General features: G+C 41.7%; 1 protein-coding gene across 1 annotated transcript in view; it reads left to right on the top strand.

Annotated features, from left to right (window-relative positions):
* Positions 1–21,579, top strand: part of ece2a (endothelin converting enzyme 2a) — an 85,953-nt gene that overhangs the window by 61,427 nt on the left and 2,947 nt on the right. The gene's annotated exons all lie outside the window — the stretch shown is intronic.

The following is a 21,579-nucleotide window of genomic DNA, read 5'->3' as shown; positions in this document are numbered from 1 at the left end:
GTAGCAGTCTACAAACTGCATATTCTGCCCGTAGGACCGACGGCTGCGACATAAATAGCTCCCGAATAATAGCAACAGTTCACCAGTACTTGCACGAGTCAGGACACTATTGAGTGTCTGTTGAATTGGATGTGACATTTTAAGGTTGGACAGCTCACAGCACTGATTGTTTGCTGTGGTTATTTACCGGATGGGCCAGAAACAGTAAAAAATAAAATATATATACAGTGAACCCTCGCTATAACGCGGTTCACCTTTCACGGTCTCGCTGCTTCACGGATTTGCATCGTGCATTGTGTTCTGCATTCTGATTGGCTAAACAGTCTCTCCGCTTCTTCTCTACCTGTTTGTCAATAACGTTGCGGTTTAATATTCATTACAGTTCTCAAACATAATCGATGGTGGCATGTCGGTTTATAAGAATCTTTTTGCCCAGAAGAAAAAAGAGCGACAACAACTACCGATAACTATGTTCTTCTCTCGAAAAACCACACCTGCACCGCCGGCTTTAGAAGAAAAAACCGCTGCAGAGCGGAGTCAGGATGCAGCGGCTCAGTCAGAAGAGCAGTGAAATACACGAGTCACTATTTGTCCTACTGTACTTTGTATTTGTTTTCATAATCATTTTTCATTTTCTCCCGTTCTAATCCAATGACTCGGGTCACAGTGGGGCGGTGCCGATCTCAGCAATTTGAAGCCTTCTGTTCGTATTGATGATTAAAATTATTATTTTACAGTACAGTAGTTATTTGTAAAAAAAACAAACATTTATACAGTACTTTTATTTGTTAAACAAATGCTTGGGCTTGTAAAAAGGTTTTGTTCTTTGGTTTCAATGTATTATGGAGTATTTCATTGTATAATTGTAAAAAAAAATAAAGGTTACTACTTCACGGATTTCGCCTATCACGGTTTCTATTTGGAACGTAACCCCCGCGAAAATCGAGGGTTCGCTGTATATAAAAAAAAATTAAAAAAATAATAATAATAATAGTTTATTTTTCGAGGCATGTTTTGGCGCTCAGTTTGCCAGATGTTGTTTTTTGTTTTTTTTATAGAGTCGTTTCAGGCTTTGATGTGTAGTGTTACTCGCTCTGGCTTTGATGCCAGTGGCAAGATGCAAAGGGATTTGTTCAGTCCCCTTTGGGATTAGCTCTGGGAAAAGCATTCTTGATGTTGTCTGTCATTACCGTCCATAGAAATCAAGCTAACATGCAACTGAAAGTATGAAGTCAACGAGACATATTTGACAACAAGCTTCTCATATCAGCTGATTTTAAATACATTTTGATACATGATGTTTTGGCTTGTTAAAAAATAATTGCGTATACTTTACTGTTAATCATTACCCAAACTGAACCTTAACTTATTGTTTTTATAGGCTTCCAGGCAGACAATAATTTCCATTCAACTCAAGTTGTAATCAGTTTACAGAACAGACCTGAAACTTTAGATTTATAATACATTTAGTCAGCATAGATTTACTAATGAGTTATTTTCTCGATATCAAGCCACACAGAGATCACAACATTATCATTCTTGTGATGATGCTATTGATCTCACTTTGTAAAGACAATGTGTTTGGAAGTAATGGGGTGCAACTGAAGAAAAAGCCTCCATTTCCGAGTGATGTTTTTTTTTTCTTCCAGGAACTGTTCGATAGAGGACAGAGTTTAGAAGTTACATAAGTAGTCAAAGTGTCGCTGGAATACTAATCTGTCTGTGACAATAGCACAGTTGATTCTTTGAATGAGTGAAAGGAGGGAAAGACAAAACTAACTATTGTTCTCAAAAACAACAATAAACAAGTCGTTACTGTGATGCTTGGTTGAATCTGTGCTTCGTAGATGTTTGCCTGCATCATAACATCTGTATTCAGACTTCGGATGCGTCTCAGTGTCAAGTACCTCCCGGCAAAAGCTCATTGCGGTAGGGCTCACCATGGTGTTGTTGTATCGCGTAATGAGCATGATGTCCTGTTTGATCTTTATGGAAAAATAAAGGTGAACTAACTGGAGTGAACACTGATCATAATCAGCATCAGCAGTCCACAAAAAGCACATTTTCTAGTGTTTAAAATCTAAAATTGGGTGTTGAAATGAAAGTGGAATATAAATTTAGGTCACATCTCAGCAGTTTCCTGTTTCTCACTTCCCTAACAACACACACACACGCTCTCCAGTTGAAGGATAAAAATGTACGTGTCCTTGTGTTATGGAACGTCATAGACTTGAAAAGATAATGATGATTGCCTCTTGCTTTTTTTTTTCCTATACATTTTTACATCCGTAATTCAAAATTGACGAGTGATGTGTGTTATAACGTATCATAAATACATTCATAGACAGTGTGTCTTGCCCTTGAAGAGAAACTTTTAAGATTTTTCAGTTTGGTTGTTATTCTGATAGTATGTCTATAAATGTTTTTGTATATTCTGATTATGCGCCGGATTGCACTGTGGACGCCGGAGCCAATTGCAGAAAATTGTTTGTGATTCTACCAGACGCACCTGAGCGTGATTCAGAAGCACCCCAGAAGCAGCTTTCTGTTCTGCTCTGCAAAAAATATGCGCTTTGAGTCATTTTCATAGATGCTGCATCAAGTTGCACAGAGCAGATGAGCCAGTCGGGAAATCAGACACAGAGTGGTACAGAAAGTCCAGTCAGTTTTCACAATAAAACACTCTGTGTAGACTCCCAGTCATATACCACATCTCTGCATCAGCATCTACCTCCCTGGTCTTTCAAATAGTAGAAGAAATGCATTCTGCTAACGGATTCTGTATATGGATAGAAAATAATTATGAGGATGAATGTGTTTTTAACAACTATAACACAGCTGCAAGTCTTTGATCCATGTCGTTCATAACTGAAGAACACGGTGGGAAATATAAATAAACACAATTAAAAGTCACACCAAAAGAAACCATTTAATTACACAGTCTGTTTACGCAGCCTAAAAGCACACAAATCTGGTAAAATGACCAAATCAGCAAGTCAACAAAATTGGGAAGACCAACAGTCAGCTGGTAGTTACTCAATCACTGCTTCCCACGCCACCCTGCTCTCTGCATCACCTCACCTTGATACATCCCTCTTTTACTCTTGGCCTGATACAGTGTTGATAACGATCATGGGTGTCTTTATTGACACCACAGGGTGTGTTTGAACAGCAGCTGCCCACACTGCTGCACTGTAAGGCTTGGCAGTGCCAGCAAAGCCATCCGATTTCAGAATGAAGCCAACTCTCTTTTGGAGTCCTCGGGGCAGACTCCCTCATTGGCCAGTTGCCAGCTACAATACATCTCACTACAACAGCATTGTTGACAGAGAGTACCTTTTAATTGTTTTTAATTTGCTATATGGTTTTGTTGGCTTCTTGCATTGTGGGTTGTCTTTAGCTGCTGTTTTATCAATTGGTAGATCAATATTGTGTGTGCCAGAAGATTGCTCTGAGTCTGTGTTTTGGCTTGATATGGTGCCGGCACACACACATATCTGAGGAAAAGTGAGGAAAATAAACTCTCTAAACACATACGAGGTGCAATCAAAAGTTCAGAGACAACACCTGTAACACCCCAAAGCTGGACCGGATTTAAATCCGAGTGCCATCACCTTCAAAGTAGCCTTCTTGTCCAGTGAGACACTGCTCCCAGAGCTCCTGCCACACTTGGAGCGCTCCCTGGGAGTCCTGAGCTGTAAACACCTCAGTCACCATCTGTAATTCAAGCTGGATCTTCACCGTAGTGTTAAACACTGACCCTTCAGCTTGAACTTCATTTTGGGAAACAGAATGAAGTCACAGGGAGCCAAATCCAGCAAGTAGGGGGGATGGCAAAGCAGCAAGTGTGTTGTTGTGGGCGAGAAACTTGCATTTTCAACTGTGAGCGAGTGCGTTGTCAATTTGGAGAACCCAATTGCCATCGTGCAACAGTTAAGGGCATTTCACCGAATGTTTTCCCTCAACGGCCTCAGAAAGTCACAGTTGAACTCGGTGTTGACAGTTCGACCCTGGGTGACAAATTTAAGGTGCACAACCCTGCAAATGTCAAAAACAGCACACCTGGTTGCGCTCCTGTCCTGATGCTAATTCTTCAGTCTTGGACAGTGACGTTCTGCCCCTCTTGAAATGTGAAGGCCACTCAAAACACCTTGCCAGCTGACTGCGTCATTGCTGCTGGCTTTTTTTTAAGCATTTCCAGGGTCTCCATTTTCCAATCTCCCGATGGTGACACAAAATCTGGTGTGCTTTCTGTTCAAGGGTTTGGTCCATGGTGAAATTGCAAATGTGCATGTACCAGTGGCCACAAAATGCTTTTAATTCAGGTGCAGAGGTTGATCAAGCAATGTAACTTGGAATACTTTGTCAATATATTCATTCAGCTGCAAGACAATGACCTCAAACAAATACATATTTAAGTAGTAATTAAGAACTATTTATGGCATTATTTTGAAAGCATCTCAACTTTAGTTTTAGTGCCTGAAACCTTTGCACTGTACTGTATAGGGAGATATGTGCACCCAGATCCAGCATATTGTCACACGTGTAAAAAGACAAAGGGAGATTGTTCCCTCCAAACAGTTAAATCCCTCCTCTTCCTCCTTGTAATCTTTACGTCCAACCACCATTTCTTTTCTGCATCTTCTCTGCTTTAATGTGTTTTCAGCTGCTCCTCTCCTCCCTCACGTACAGTACAGTCACACTACACTGAGCCCGAACCCATCACTTGTTCGCCTCTGCAGCAATGACTGGCTGGCTGTGTGAGGCTCTAACACTTGTCTGCTGTTCTTACTTTATAATGAGACAGTAGAAGCATAGTTAAAGAACAGTTTATGATTTAGTACTTTATTAGTCTCAGCCTGGTTTTGTGTGAAGAGCTGATAGTTCAGGAAAGAAAGAAAAGCAGTTCTGTCGTTCTGATAATTGCATTGTTGTGCAGTTCAGAGGAAATGTGGAGACACCTTAACAACACCAGAGTCGGATAGATCTATTTTTCCATGTATCTAAAATTAAACAGCTGATTGCACAGTTTTTCTTGACTTATAGATGAACCTTTGAAAGAGCCATACATGTGACTACGGCTGAACCAGCTATGCTTTACGTTACTGCCAATTTTTGTTAAGATTCCTCCCCCCTTCATGACAGCCATTCTTGTAGCTGTTGCTAGAAACATAGCAAAGTGTAGGTACCCAGCATGTCATTATGCAGAGTAACATTTGAATAAGATTAGCTCACAATATATTGTTGTGGTCACTTTCTTATCACCATCCTGTTACTCTTAAGTGACTCCATGCTCCACACATACAGACTACAGATTTCACATGTAACATGGTTGGTAATGTTGGGACCTAAGAACATTTTGGCCCAACACAGTGTTCAAATGACATCACTGACCCAGAGAACTAATGCAGATGTACATTTTTTGAAATCAGCATTGACAAAAGTATCATCCAGGAACTGGTAATGAAGTTGAGTTATCAGTACCAGTATCAACATTTATTAAATTATATACCGTGCCCTCCCCACACAGTTATTTTTATATTGATGTAAATCTACTCAAATTAAAGCTGAGACTTGGCACTTTAATGTATTATCCATTATTTATTTAAAATTCAATGTGCTAAAGCTCAGGCTGAAGAATAACAAATGTACAGTTTGGACATGTGAGCAGATTTCATCCTTATATCTTAATCCTTAATATCTTATTACACAAATAACATAATGGTTTATAGATGCGCAACAGGCCATCATTCATTCGCACACTGCATCTCAGACATTATTTGTGAATGGAGAAACTGTTTACAGGCTCTTTTCACTTAACATGACTGTTGACAAATTCAAGTACAGTAGCTGTGAGGAGGAGGCATTGATGAAATTTACCATCAGGTAAGAGCGATTAACACAAGCTGAAGTTATATGTTATGATTTATTTATGTGTTTGTATGTAATGTATATCACTGAAAGCAAATAGGTGAGCAGACTTGCTTTCTTGCACCCAAACTTCAAGAATCTATTGGTTGAAGTTGTTTGGATTTTTTAAAATATATATTTTTTTTCACGTTGTTATGGAAACTGGCCTGCCTACGTCTGCAGCAGTCCTGTGCTGCACTGAAGTTTTCTCCCTCTTCTTCTTTCTGCAGTCACTCTGTGGCAGATAATCAATGTTACATATCCAGCACAACATGCATAGAACAAACAGAGTGACATAAAGCCTCTGCTCTGTAGTTTTGTTTTATCTTGAGGATTCCTGTTGGGCCCTGTGTAGCTTAGAAATCACCTGCACTGTATGTGAACCAGGGAATGAGACAGTAAATGCACCAGTGTCCTTGAGCCAAACATGATAAATGGACCAGCTACCGTGATTTCTCTGACAAGCACCATCTTAAAGGAATTGGTTTCCCCCAGTGGGCCCGTTGGTTTGCAGTGAACTTTTACTCCTCATCCTCTCAGAGCAGAGTTTGCAGTGATGAATCTGTGTACAGCTTCATTCACACAATCCAGAAACAAGGGCTGACACATGAGCGTATTCAAACTAACCTGTAATGTGTTCAGATTGCTTTGAACACAAACCACATAGGCGTAAAAATGAATCATAAAATACAATATGTCTGTGGTCGCACTAGATTACACTCCTCTTTATGTGTGTGAGGAACAGTGCAAGACACATTTGCTGCTGGTCATAGATTTACCCTATTTTCTGAACTTTTGAGGTTCCCCTATCTCCAGTCAGTAAAGGGGTTATGAAACTGACTTCTGTTGTTTGTTTTCACAATTGTGTGGCGAAATGATAAAAGCACCAGAGGAGGAGGATGCTGCTCGGCTGCTCTGAGTGAGTGCAAAGGCATGAATACAGGATAATGAAGGTAAAATGTTTAATAAGGGGCTGAAAACTTGTCTTTCAATTTATTGTGTTGTTAGCTGCACTGACCCCTGCAGTAAATTCTTACAAAGCTGCCTGTGTGTTTTTTTCTGATCTCATCTGCTTTTTGCTTCAGCATTAAATAATGGGGGCTCGGATGGTAGAGTGGGTTGCCCACTAGTCATAAGATTGGCGGTTCGATCCCTAGTTTCTTTGTTTATATGCCAAAGTGTCTTTGCCCCAAAACACTAAACTCCAAATTACTCCTGATGGCAGCTAAGCACCGTTAATGTGTTAATGTGTGAGTGGGTGAATGGTAAACACTGTAAAGCACTTTGAGACAGCGAAGGTGATAAAGGGCTGTATAAGTGCAGACCATTTACCATTCAAATTTCTCTTCAATCATGGTGCATCTATTGATGCACCAAAGTGTGCTGCTTTGTGCTATTCTCATCCCGGGGCGTCAAATACTGCAGTTTTGTCACAGCTCGCTTGTTTTTCAAAGATACGCACAAGCTGCCCTTCGGTGTCTCCTATGTACATACAAGGTGTCTTAGGTTTAGGCACCAAAAACTACATGATTACAGTTTAGAAAAGATCATAGTTTGGGGTTAAATAAGTTATTTTACTTTAGCAACATCAGAATTCCTTCATGTACATTATATAAATTAAAGGTTACTTTAACCTACTTGCGTTACTTAAAAGAAAACCACAATGACTTTAGCTTTCACTCAGACTCGAGCACCGGTCCCCTGGGTAAAAGTGCTGTGTTTGTTCCATGCAACCACCCCCCACCTTCTCCCACAACAAAGGGCACCTTGTGTTTATCTCTCTGACACCAATGGCTGCATTTGATGCCCCAGGGAATTAACATAAGGCTAGTAAGACAGTGAAGTTTTACAGAGTAAGCAAACAGACCACGCATTTTAGGAACACCCCCCATATGAGTACAAGAAAAGATGTGCTGTGATGCCATTATCTGTACTTTATCTCAAATGTTTTTAAACACTATTTTTCAGTTTTACTAGAGAGAAAGACTGCAAGGAGAAGGACTGGTTGGTTCTGAAAATGTATATCTGGTCAACCACTCTATCTTCTCTAAGGCACAGGGCCAAGCCATGCTCTTCCTCAGACTCCCATTCGTTGAACCAGAAAGTCTTGAACAGTTTTAGGAATCTAATTATCAAGTATTTTACAACGTGCCTCTCATTCATTCAGTGCTGGTGAAGCTGACTTGCAACCACCAGGAGCAATTTGAGGCTCAATCTTGTTCAAGGACAGTTTAACATGTGAGATGGAGGAGCTGGAGATCAAACCCTGAGCTTAATAGGCCACTAGCTCTACCTACTGAGCCGCAGCATAATGTTTACTGAGGTACAAACAAAGTTGCGTGGTCTGAAAAAGAAAGTAACAAAGCCAACATTCCCCCACTTAGTTCTTCAAACACCATCAGGATAACGGTGTCTTACTGCATCAGACATGCCTGGGAAATATGTGAAGTATCCAGGTGGTACGGGTGTCAGTATTGTGTCCAGTGACGTTTCTCTAACTCCAGTTCTGCATGACTCCCCGTGCTACTGGCCCATTGAACGGACTGGACTGTGTTAGTGTGCTGCGGGAACCTCCAGCAGGCTGTCCTGTCCCCCTTCCTCATCCCGTGGGAGACCGTTTCAGGAGCCCGACACACTGGCCCATTTTATTTCTTTTCCTTTCGTCTCTGCTTCTCTTGCCGAGTCTCCCCCCTTCTCCAGCTGCTGCCAAGCTCTTTATCTCCGGCTCGCCATTAAAAAGGAGAGACACAGACAACTTTATTGATGTAGTTGTTTCCTTTTTGGCTCTTGGTCTGTCCACAGCATATGTCAGTGTTGATTGATTATTGCATTTCTGTCTGGCAGCTTATTGCTGAAGACGAGTGATTAACTGATCATATAAAGTAGTAAAGCATTAGCTGCTGTGCAAGTAGTGAGCTACAAGTGTCAGTAAATAGAGAATGGCTATTTAGCAATAGTGATGCGCACTGACGCTAATGCAAGTGTACCCACAAGAGTTTAATGGGTAATTACATATAAGTGCAAATGAGAGCTTGATAAGTGCAATAAGTGTCCCAGGCTGTAAAAGGTTACATCAGAATGAGAGACTGAGAAAACAGAGGGGCTGAGGGTGCGAAAGGGAACGAGCCAAAAAGAGGGGAACACCCTCCCTCCTCTTACTCTGCCTGCTTCGAAGCCAAACGTGTCACTGTAACAGCCTTTCACGTTTTGCTCTAGTTTCTCTGCAGCTCTTATTCCTTTGAGTTTTGTGCATTTTTTTTAACTGTTCTGAAAGGCAGATGAGTTTATTAATTACACATTCGCTGACTCTGTGCCTTCCCAGGCAGTACAAAGTTTTTCACAAAGTCTGCATCATTTTTTCATCACACTGAGCCAAGAATAGCAAACATTGCTTAATTAAGCAGTGGTATGCTGCTTTATATCTGCAACTGCTATAGAGTTGTGACCGTGGATGAGGCATTTTTAAAGGAAGTCTATAGCAAATTAAACACAAGCAAATGATCTCACACGCACACTAGGGAGTATATCCATGAAAGGCAGTGCAGGGATGCTGTGAGCACGACAGTGGGCGGGTGTGGGTGTCTGAAGTGTGTCTCTGTCTTTCTCCACCGGTGTGAAAAGTAGTTCAGTAATGAAAGCAAACCTCTCTCTGGTCCTCAGCGGAGAAGGGAGGGCAGAAAGGGCGAGGAGGCAGCGAGAGCAAGCGGGTGAGATATAGAATAAAGGAGAGATAAAAGCCAGAGACGGTTTATTTTTGATGAAAAGAGAAGAAAGAGAGGTTTTAATTTCAGCTTGATGTGCCGGATTGCCATGAGGGGAGAATGTGGTGGCTGAATGCGAATATGCTGATCGGTTAGACGGGTCGACACTGCCACGGACACACAACACAGACACACTAACATCGCATCTCCCAGGATGGTTACACTGCTCAAAATTAGCCTGAAGACAAGAGTTCCCTCATTTTTAAGGGAAACAACCTCACAAGAGCTTTCAGCTTTCTTCAAGTTGAAGAAGCACTTTGTAAACACATCAGCAGTGACCCAGTTCAGAGACATTTAGTGTCAAAAATAGTAATTTCTTGTCTTTATTGCAATCCTGCATTCACCCAAACTCACCCCACTAGTAAGGCTGCTGAACGATACTTCTGACACACAATTGTGATCGTCAGCACACTGAAAAAGCCTCAAATCCCAGAAAAATGTCGGTTTATTTCCACAGTAAAAACTGTACTGTGTGTGTACTTTTGTGTTGCCGGAGTTGTTTTCTCATATCAGCGCTCAGCTCATTAAGTGAACTTTCTTGCTTTCTCTCCTTGTCTAATGAAGGTGTGAGTTTCGCTGTTCTGCTGCCTGGTGTTTTTGTTTTGAGAGGTGTCCCGTTCAGACCTACATGTGTTACTGTGACCAGCGCAAAACTTTTGTCTCCATGACAACACAAGGTGTGAGGAGGGATAGATGTGTCTGGTTGAAAGGCAGCGTGTTGTCATCTTCCTTAGGTGGCCTGAGCCTTCACAAGCCCACACACAACCTGCACTCAGACTCATGTCAGAGCAGATATAAGGGAAAGTATTTGGTGTAGAAATCTGAATTTTGAATCTCTGTTTGCTCTTTAGCGATGCACTGTTATTCACTCAACAAGCAGATTTTGTCCCAGCAATGCAAGGGTGTATAGATGTGGAGGGTGAGGTGAGAAAAGAACAGAAGGTTTCTAATGTATAATTTATTTGTGTCATCAGTGGGCAGAGGAGTTGGGGTGAGGAGAGGAAATTCGGGGGAGGAAAGGTGGGTGGGCAAAAAGGATGAGGAGGGTGGAGAGGAGGATAGGAAGAGGGAATCCAACAGGCTCACGTTTTCCCTGTCATCCATTTCTGTTCTAAGTACTGTAAGTCCTCCAGTGGGGATATGGCTTCTGAATAAATTAAAATGTGCAATCAGAATTATGCATGTTTGCTGTTTTGTACTTGTCAGATGGCGAACATCGACTCAGAGAGACTTGGTTATTTGTGTATAAAATACACGTTAGAATAAACTAGAGTTTTTCATTTTCCAAGGACACTTTGCTAACAGCAACAGCCCACTTGCTTAGGTAAATGTATACTTGCAAATGTGCAAAGTGAAGCTTCTTCAGGGCAGATGGTGCCTTATAGCGTTTGCACATTTTGGCTCTTCAAGGCAGGAGCTCGGAGAAAGAAGAAGAGAAAGGGTGGGGGGATAAAACAGGGATGGACGAAACAAAGCAGGCTGTTGCACCCCTGAAGGGAAGAGCAGAAGAGCAGATTTGCTTTGTTAGAAGACCCGCGTTGAGACCCCCCCTCCCATCTTTACTCTCTCGCCTCCTTTTTATCCAAATTCCTCTCACCCACTCTCTCATCATCTCTTCATTTCCTTGAGACGTTTACACCTTTTTGCCAACCACATGCTTGGCTGCAGGCTGCGGGTGAGCTGAAATGGAAAGGAAGAGAGGCGCTTGATTTCAAATGCACACTCCTTAAGGGAGGGGGGAAGCTGCAGTGAGAAGGTCTGTGGAGCTACATGATACCAGTAAACAAGCACAGCGAAGATGGGAGGGAATTTATAAAATATGACAGGAAAATATGACCTAAATAAAAAGTGCACCTCCACCCTGCCTTTTTCTTTGCCCCACTTCAAGTACGTGTGTGTTTGTGCACCTTCAAGAGCGGCACGGATACGTCAACCCGTGCATGTGGGTTGGTGTGCAAAGGAGTGTGTGTGTGTGCTTTGTTTTGTTTGTGTGGGTGTACAGTATCTCAAACGGAGACAGTAGGCTGTGGTCTGTACAGGCCTGCTGTCCAGAGATAGCACACTGTTGTTGTCTCTACCCACTGATCAGCTCTGCCTCACCCACAGTGAAGTGGGTGCACACACACACACACACACCACCTCCACCTCTGCTTGCCCCTCACTAGTCCTCCCCCATACTTCAGCTTCCATCAGCAGGATGTGTTCCTTTTTAAAGGAACACGACCTTTTGACGTGGATAGATTTTCAGAAAAAAAGTATAAAAATCGATGCATGCATACACTCACAATACAACAAAACTCTTAACTATGCAGTAGGATATTAAGCTGCTAGCCTCCCACTGAGATGAGGAGCTAGCTATAGAGATATCACTTCTCTCTCGCTCTACAGACTTTTTTTTATGATCAGTATTGTAGACTACATGCCTGATGAGGCTGACTAAAAAGACCCTCTGAACCCACAAAAGGATTTAGGAGCATTTTGGGCTGCTATGGTTCGACATTATAAAACACAGTATAGAAGTAAATCCATAAATCCATCTTTTTCTTTTGATGTTGTGAGGCGTCCTGGATGCTAGGTTATCATAGAGAATGTGATGTACACAGAACGATGCGCTCATTTTCACTTTTGACCCCCCACATTCATCTGGTCACCACATTATGGGGCTGATTCATCAGGTGCTTTGGCACCTTTAACACAATCAGTCTTAAAGTCCATCTCATCACATTGGATAAATACATAAAAACTATTTTTTGTTTATCAAAAATACACATTTAGGATTTCTTCCAAGAAAAAACAATCCCATCCTTCCTCTGCTTGCCTGCAGTTCAAGCTCAATAATATGGAAAGGCCCAATCTCTCAGTTGACAGCGATTGGTTCTTTATGTTCATAATGTATGAAACCCTGGCTGTCTGAATCTGTGTTTTTGAGACTGTCAGTGCTACACTGCAGTTACACGACAGAAATGCTCAGCCGTGACATTGACTGCTTATTTTGCTCGTTATGTCCTCTAGCGTTTAAAAAACACCACATTGACGTGTTATCAAGGTTAAAAACTTGACCTTCACTGAAGGGGTTCTTTAAATATGGTTCTATTTCAGCTATGATGACTTTTTGCTACTTTTTGGAGCTGGTTAAATAAGGGTTGAAAAAAAAAGAAAGAGACTGACAGTAGAATTCTGAAATATTGTTACAACCTCAAGATGATAGTACAAATTTTATAAACCCAAGACTGGTCCCTGCCATAAGGTTTTCTATTTTCACAATGTAAAATAACATTTTGCTCACAGATTTCTCGACATCCATATAGAATACACTGAGTGGGAGTCTCAGACCTACCTACCTACCTCAGGTTTACTTACTTTTAACAAGGTGAAACACAAACAGAGGAACAGTTATCAGAGAAGCAGATATTTGTTCATATTTTCCTCCTTCCAGCTTATTTTTTTCTGATAAAATTCATGTCAATGAGGTCAGTACATTCTACAAAAAAAATCTGTGGAAGGAAAAAACGACATAACATACATAACAAATACATTATTTATTTAATTTTACTCCAAATATTTTAAAATCATGAACTAAGGGAATGAAAATCTAAACAACTATCACCAACTATCATTATTATGGTTGTTAATGCACCAGAATTAGATTTTTTTTTTTTTTTTTTTAACCTGCAACCTCAGAAGCCACAGATTTACCTTTTCAATCTCAGGTAAACGCAGAGGTCCTGCAGAGTGAAATCGTCATAGCGGTGACCACCAGCTGACCTGTCCTCATCTGACCACCGGAGACAATCAGTTATCTCATGCACAGCACCTTTAGGCCAACCTGAGCACAGAGAGGAGAAAGTGGAGATAACAGAGGATGAACTGTAATATTGCGGTCCAGTGAGGATAGAAAGTCAAAGAAGTGAATAGGAGACATTGAGGATGCCAACCTGGAGAAAGAAAGACTACTGAGTAGATGAAATGTCATTCTCCTTGGATTGACATCTTATCTTCACTCTGGTGAATGTGGAAAGATCAGGCAGGGACTTGGACTGACATATACTAAGTTAACATTTCAAAGGTTTTGACAAGTTCATCTGTTTCTCCCGATACATAGAATGTTCGGGTCAAGTCTACTAAATCTATTGTTGTGGTGATTACAAAAAAGGTTGACTGCCAATATACTAAATAACAATATATTCTGTTTCTTTTATAAAGGAAATAATCCTTCAATAGGTCTTAAGATTTGTGTTTGTTTTTGTTTGGCTGTATTTAAAACAAGTTACAAGATCAGTTTGGTTTGTCAGTAAATTTCATCAGATTGACATGCTAGCAGTGAGCTGTATTACACACACACCAATGCTTTTAGCTAAATGCTAATGCTAGCATATAAATATTTACCATCCTCAATATTTTAGTTGAGTGTTTTAGCAATCCAGCATTCACTGCTTAGCACTTAAACAAATTCGATTCCTGATGGGAATGTTATTTGTTTTTGAGGAATTTGGTCACAAACCAAATTTTGGGCAAACTGAAAGTTTGACCCACTGAGGAAGGGTTATGGAGTAGGATTCCTCCTCTAGGAAACACAAATGTCATTACAAAGTTTAATTCCAATCCGTCTCGTCGTTGTTTGTGGTATTACACAGGATAAGTGGAAACTTAGACCTGCTGGTGGTGCTAGAACAAAAGTCAATTATGTTACAGGGATGTTCGTTCCAGATAATTAGTATAGCTGGAAAGCTGTGTGAATAAGGGGAACAGCCCATTGATGACAAAGTTTAGGTTTAAACTCTTGTATTAAACAAAGCTGCTGAAACACTGAAGACAACTTTCACCTCAAATTACACTCACGTGTAGTTGACTTGTCCTACTGAACTCCATGGGGAGAGAAATATATAATATAATTAAAACGGCAAGCAGTGGTATACGGGCCCTCGCACGCTGCAAGTCGGCTCCCTGAAGCTGGCTCCCTGACGTGCACCACGCGAGGGGCCGCATTTCCTTGCTTAAAGTTGCCATTTTTGTCTCGTTTCCTGTCCCCAGCAGGGGGCGCTACGACTCTGAGCGAATATTACCATACAGGTGTTTTCAGGGCGGGACTGTTATCATACCTGTGATGTTTGGAGAAGGTCGGGCCAGGTACATAAGATTTAAAGCAACTTGTAGTTTCATGGCGAGACCCTCAAAATGGCCGCCACGTGACGGGCGCACGCATCGACGAAAACAAATTCTTTCGATGACTTTTCATCCCAAACATGTTAGAGGTGAACTGACTCAATTTCAAGTCGGCTAGACAAAATCCCTAGTAGGAGTTCGTTAAAGTACAAATTATGAAAAAAAAAAAGTCATATTATAGCAAAAAGCACTTTTTGGATGACATGCTATAGTATGACTTTTGGGTCACTTTTTGGCCGACGCAAACTTTTAATTCCAAACATGTTAAGAGTGCACAGACTAAATTTCAAGTGGATCTGACAAAATTTGTAGGAGGAGTTTGTTAAAGTACAACATGTGTGACTCGCCAAAATGGCGACTAAATTCAAAATGGCGGACTTCCTGTTGAGTTGACGTAATGGTGCAATGTAACTTTTTTGTGCGTCTAGGTGTGATACACGTGTCCACCGGATTTCGGGCATGTACGTAAATGTAGCCGCCGGGGCATCTGTGTAGGGGGCGCTAGTGAGCCATCTGGCCACGCCCACTCGCGACTCCCCTAGAATACTAAATCTTTCGCCGGGAGAGATGCGTGTACCGACTTTCATGAGTTTTTGAATATGATAAATCTGCCAAAAATGCAGTTCTTCGCGGAGAGAAATAAGGAACGAGAATAATAAGTTTACGAATAACAATAGCGCTTTCGCACCTTCGGTGCTCGGGCCCTAATTAATGTTAAAGTGTCATTGGGATTACCAGGGAATTCTCATGGGAAACTTAACTGGGCATCTCATATTACCTCCTTGTTGCAGTACATTCAAGTCATGTCAGGCCACCACAATGAATAATTCAGAGCCGGCCATGGTGTGTGTGTGTGTGTGTGTGTGTGTGTGTGTGTGTGTGTGTGTGTGTGTGTGTGTGTGTGTGTGTGTGTGTGTGTGTGTGTGTGTGTGTGTGTGTGTGTGTGTGCGTGTGCGCGTGTGCGTGTGCGTGCTAACAGTGGTTTCCCCTGTCCTGTTGGAGGAACCTTCTGGACCACTTGGGATCAGCTTCCAGAAATCTGACAGAATGGATGGATTGAAAACAGAAATAGTGTTTTGATGGGCTGTTTTGCTACTCCAGTGTTTTGGTGTAACAACCAATGAGCCTTCATCCACCTGTTGATTTCAGCGAGCAACTGTGTGTGTGTGTGTGTGTGTGCGTGCGTGCGTGCGTGCGTGCGTGCGTGTGTGTGTGTGTGTGTGTGTGTGTGTGTGTGCGCGCGTGTGTGTTATTACATTTCTGCTTATCCGGAAAAATGACCTCTTACCTGTGATTTACGGCCTCAGAGCTGTTATAGTGGTGCTCGCGCTAATACGCATGCAGAATGTGTGTGACTCATCTCACAGTGCATCATCCTCCGCCTCGTAAGGAGTTTGTGTACATGTGTTCCCATGCCGAGTGTGAGAATCTGGGTCAGTAATGTGTCCCGCAAACACAAAGCGTGATCGGGTAAATGTGATTTTTGACGACGTATAACTTGTTGTAAAATGGTCTGAAACATCACAGAATGCATCGCCGTCATCGCTGTCACACAACCAGTCTCAGAGTGGTTACAGTTAAACGTGTTTGTTATGGTTGAGTGTCATCTTGGGTTGCAGTGACATCAGTCCTCCAGTCACCTGTGACATAAGGCTCTGGAGTTACACTCAGAGGTGCGGAGAGTGCACGCACATCTCGTTTTCATGAATAATGGCTGAAGTGGTGAAGTCAGTTGTTAAATCCGACTGCGGTTTACTCATTCAGTGAAACCTCTGGAGGGCTCCAGGCATACTGTACTCTGGTTTTTAAATTAAAGTTATCTGACAAGGGACCTGGTCTTCTAAGGAAACTGCCACGATGTACTGGATTATTCTGGGAACTGTATGTTCATAGTTTATGCATTATCAAACATTTTAGAGATTGACCCTGAAATAAAACATTGTTGATGTGGACAAAAAAAAAACGTTTCACCTGTTATGGTAAAAAATTATTAACATTTTGAACCTCTTTGATGTCAATATTTTTTTTATTTTTATAGCCTGCACGTTCGCTTCTGTTCATAACTGTTTTAAGCAAAAATAAACTGTAATACACACGCTGTGCTTAACCTGCACGGTAACAAAAATAGTTATTGATTCGTTCACATACACAGTTGAGTATCTCACACCTCAAGATCCCAAATGTTTCTCCATGCCAGAACTCATTAATTGCTGCTTTAAAAACAAAAAACGGTGATATTTTGAGAAAGATTACGATTCTTTGCTGTCTTACCCACAGTTGGAGAGGAGGGTTGATATCAAATTCATCTCTTTGCATCAGACAGGGTGGCCTGGCAGCTGTTCAGGCTAGTTAAACAATGGAGGCAGTTAGCTTAGCTTTCGTCAGAAGTAAAACAACTTTTAACAACTCCATTTTATTCACATCTCTTTTATATCTAACACTTGCTGGATTTAGAAAGGTGGCAGTGTGTTTCATTGAGCTGCTGGATTAATTCCTTTTCACACAGTGCAATGGTCGGAGGTTATAAATTTGAACAAAACACAGATTGATCTAGCTCAGGGGTCTTCAACGTTTTTCAGGCCAGGGACCCCCCCCCCCCAAACTGATAGAGAGATGGAGCAGGGACCCCCTACTATATATATTGTATAAAATTGTGTTTTATATTGAACTGGAGGAGTGCAGGAGGCTTGGAGGGACAGGTCCAGGCTAGTCTCACGCTGTGAGTAAACCAGTGTCCAGCTTGAGAGAGCTCCTGTGTGTCACTGAATGTGTGCATTTCTGACTGAAAGATCACATCTTTATGTTGGATTCATGTTAATGTGTATTCAAAGACATTTAAATTTGTGGAGAAAAAAAAAAAAAAAAGAAATTGTCTAATCAACTAAAAATTCCACAACCCCGTGGAGTACCTCCGCGGTACCCATAGGGGTTATAACCTTCGTGTGTGAGTATTTTAAGTTACCTTGCTAAAAACAATTTTTGTGACCACCGGTACGTGCAAATTGGCAATTTGACAATTTGAGCAGAGTGTACGGAGACACTTGAAATGCTTCAGAAAGCTTATGGCAATGATGCAATGAGCTGGGCGAGGTGTTTGCACTAGCATCCGCGTTTCAGTAGGGGCGGAGCGCCGCTATCCAAGATAGAAGGTTTGTCTTGGTCAGGAGCGCTTGCAGACTGGTTTTCTGTGACCCTCACAGGGTTTTGTACCGTGAATTCTTCTGTCAATGCTAAGTTCTACTGTGACATTCAGAGGCGAACATTTGTCACAAAAAACCTGTAACTGTGTCACGATGGCACTTCGGTTCTTCAACATGACAATACGCCTGCACCAAGCACAATCGTAGCTCCCCACCGCTTCTACTTACCAGATTTAGCTCCCAGCAACTTCTTTCTGTTCCTCAAAATAAAGTTCAAGCTAAAGGGTCGCCATTTTGACATTGTGGAGGAGATCAGCGTGACTTGCGGGTGGTGCTTGACGTGCTTCAAGAAAGGGGCTTCCAGGAAGCAATCCATGCGAGGCAGGAGCGCTGGAACCCGCACGAGGAGATTATTATGAGGAAGACTGCCAGACTTAAATCTGGCATGGTTTTGGGGTTTTATAGGCAAAGTCTCAGAACTTTATCACACCTCATAACAATGTTTGAGTTGGAGGGCATGTTTTGTTTTTTTATTTGGATGGGTACGAGCGATTTGCCTCTGCTGTCGGTCTTTGAGCAAAGCTGGACTCAAGACATCCTGGACATGTCTTTGTACTGGACACAAAGTCTTACACATTTTGGAAAACTTGCATTCTGGCTGTGTCAGATGTGACGTGTTTCTTCAAAATTGCAGATTTGCGTATTTATGCGCTCATCACATAGTGACAACAACAACTAATGTTTTACCTTAAAGAGGATGAATATTGTTCATTATAATACTGTTTATAATATATTATTTGGTTGAGGAGCAGGTGAAATCTGGACCACCTTGTAAAGTAAAAGCAGGATCCTGAAAAAACATTAAATTCACTCCATTTTGTGTGAGAGCCATAGCTTCAGTTTTAAATACTTTTGCCGTCTCCTCCATGTTTTTGTCAGGCCCTCCCTCATCTGGATCACCCTTCAGTTTCCTGTTTCATTGTATGACTTATTTTATCCCATATCCAACAACCCCTCCACCCTTCCTCTCGCTTTTCTTCCGTGTCACTGTGGAGAGTGAATAATTCATGTTCGGGCTGCTTGCTGGTGGAGATGAATCATGTGAGAAGAGCAGGATACACATGCTCATCTTCTCTCCAAAGACCCCGACAGTGCAGGGGGGAAGCTGCGTTACTCCACCACAGCTCACCGTACAGGCCACTACCACTCTGTCCTGGCTGCATGACTTTACCATCCCAGCTTTCATGACAGTCAGACGTGACCTCAACATCAGCTCCTCTGCCTTCAGAGCCCAGGCGTGAAGACACCCAGAGAGACCGTTTAGTCACCTCTAGCTGCACATCTGTTGACAGTGGATGATTTAGTCTGTATTATGTTCAGCGGATGTCCGTTTGGTGACGATTGCTTGGAAACATTTCAAATTTGACAGAGAACTCCTCGTGTTACGGCAACTGCACTACCTGTTTCCAGAGCTTTCAGGCGTATCTCAAGGTTTTCATTAGCAGATGGAGTTTGCTCACTTACTCAGTTCTCATAATATGGCGTTTTGTTAAAGGTTTTTTTGAAGTTGTTTTAATTTAATTGCATATTTAACATTTTAAATTGTATTAAATGTTCCAAATGAGAACCAGCAAGTCAAGTCCAAGTCTTAATGTTGTAACGTTGCCAAAGTAAGTAGGTGCAAGTCATACTAATGTACTAATGTAAGACAGGTAGATCGGGGGTGGTGGGTGTGAGCATTGAGGGGAGTAGTCCTGGGATGCCAGGGCTGCTGTTGAGGCTTCCCGAGGTGTCGTGGGCCGAACTCAATGAAACACCGGTGAAGGGAGGTGCCCACTTGATAACTCCAGTGAGATACTGCACACTCATCTTTATTCTAGGTGGTTTCTGACTTTGGTGTATGAGGATGGCGTGCATAGTGGGAGGATAGAAGCCTGTTAATCAGTGAGACATTTGGCTGATAGTAATACTGAGTCAGCTGACTCTTGCGGTGTTAAACTGGCACTTTGTGTATACTGCAAAACTAAAAACATCAACAATAACTTAATCAGTTTTGCTGCTAATGTTCAGAGAAAGCCAATGGTAGAAATTTAAAAGACAACATTAAATCTTGGACTGGTTACTGCGTTGGCTGTGCAGAGGGCTAATTTATTTTATATTTCCAAAGGTAACTACTAGATGCTGACGCAGCCACTGGAGTTGATTACAGTCAATGCTTGTTATTCCACCAAATGTGCCACGACAAGTGTCAGCAATGTGCTAGACACAGCTCGGCACTCCACTACGGTAAAAATATGCGATTTTTGATTGAAGCTGGTTTCAAACCGTATCAAGCTGGACAGAGCAGAAATATCTGTGAACTTTTTGATCGACCCTCTTATACATAAGTTGACCCCGTTGTCACCGTTTTATTATTGAAATACTGAAACTTCTCTGCTCCCTGTTCAGTGTTCTGAAGTGTTCTGTCCCATCACTCCCACATGCTTCTGTTTCTGGAGAAAAGTCCCCGCAAAGGTCTAACTAACTGTGTGTGTGTGTGTGTGTGTGTGTGTGTGTGTGTGTGTGTGTGTGTGTGTGTGTGTGTGTGTGTGTGTGTGTGTGTGTGTGTGTGTGTGTGTGCGTGCGCACGTGTGTGTTGTGTCCTGATGAACACGTGTATTTCACATGCAGGATAAACACAGTGGAATGGTTTGAGAACCAGGACAACAATTATTCATATGAAGGGACCCTCACAGTTTTTGTGCTGTCACGCTTTTGTCAGACTGCATGGGAGCAGGCACTCTGCTCTGACTTACAGTGATTTAATGTGTCTAGCTGTTTGGAGATATGACCATTTCAGATAATTTTGTATTTGACAGATGTGGTCGCTGTGACATATAGGTGGAGTTTAATCTGAAGGTCTATAACAAAGAATAGGTAGCAACAGAGATTTTATTTTACTCAGTTTTGGATTTGATTTAGAAGATTGCTTCTCCCACAATGTTACCTTACAAACTATGATTTACCACTTCTCAGGGTTTCTTTTTTCAAAGCTCCAGCTATCTGTATCAATAACATTGTACTGCTTCAACAGACAGGGCAAAATGAATGTGCAACCAGTTGGTTATACACTTTTTAAACAAACCCACAGTTTGTCTGAACCTGGAATCACATTTTGTGAAAGAAACATGAAAATGCCTCAGCAAACCTACACAAAGAAGGGTGTTATGGATAACTGAAGGTTGCATAGGAGTACAGAGGAGATGATCCGAGACTTGCTCATCAATCACCCTGTGGCCTATTCAGCTCCTGTCTGGAGGTGAAAACAAAAACATAAACATAATATAGAAGAAACATATGAACACATACAACCAACTCCTTTTGCAGCCAGTAGAAGCCTGATTCCAGCTTGAATCTTCACAGCCAAAGAAATTTGTTTTCAAACTTTATAATCATCTGATTCTTCATGCTTCTTGGACCATTTAACCTATTTTAATCAATGTTGCCACAGTCTGAGATTTCAACAATTAACTTGCGTAATACAATGTTCTCATAATAACCAGCAGAACCAACTGCCAGAGCTACAAACAAAATACTCAAGTTATAACAAAGTTGTTTTTCGTTAA

The sequence above is a fragment of the Brachyistius frenatus genome, unplaced genomic scaffold (assembly GCF_029030835.1).
Source record: "Brachyistius frenatus isolate BFR_SWC_R1_liver_20210118 unplaced genomic scaffold, ASM2903083v1 Contig_61, whole genome shotgun sequence".
NCBI lineage: Eukaryota > Metazoa > Chordata > Actinopteri > Embiotocidae > Brachyistius > Brachyistius frenatus.
The sequence above is the reverse complement of the archived record's forward strand: the minus strand, read 5'-3'. Positions and strand labels throughout refer to the sequence as shown.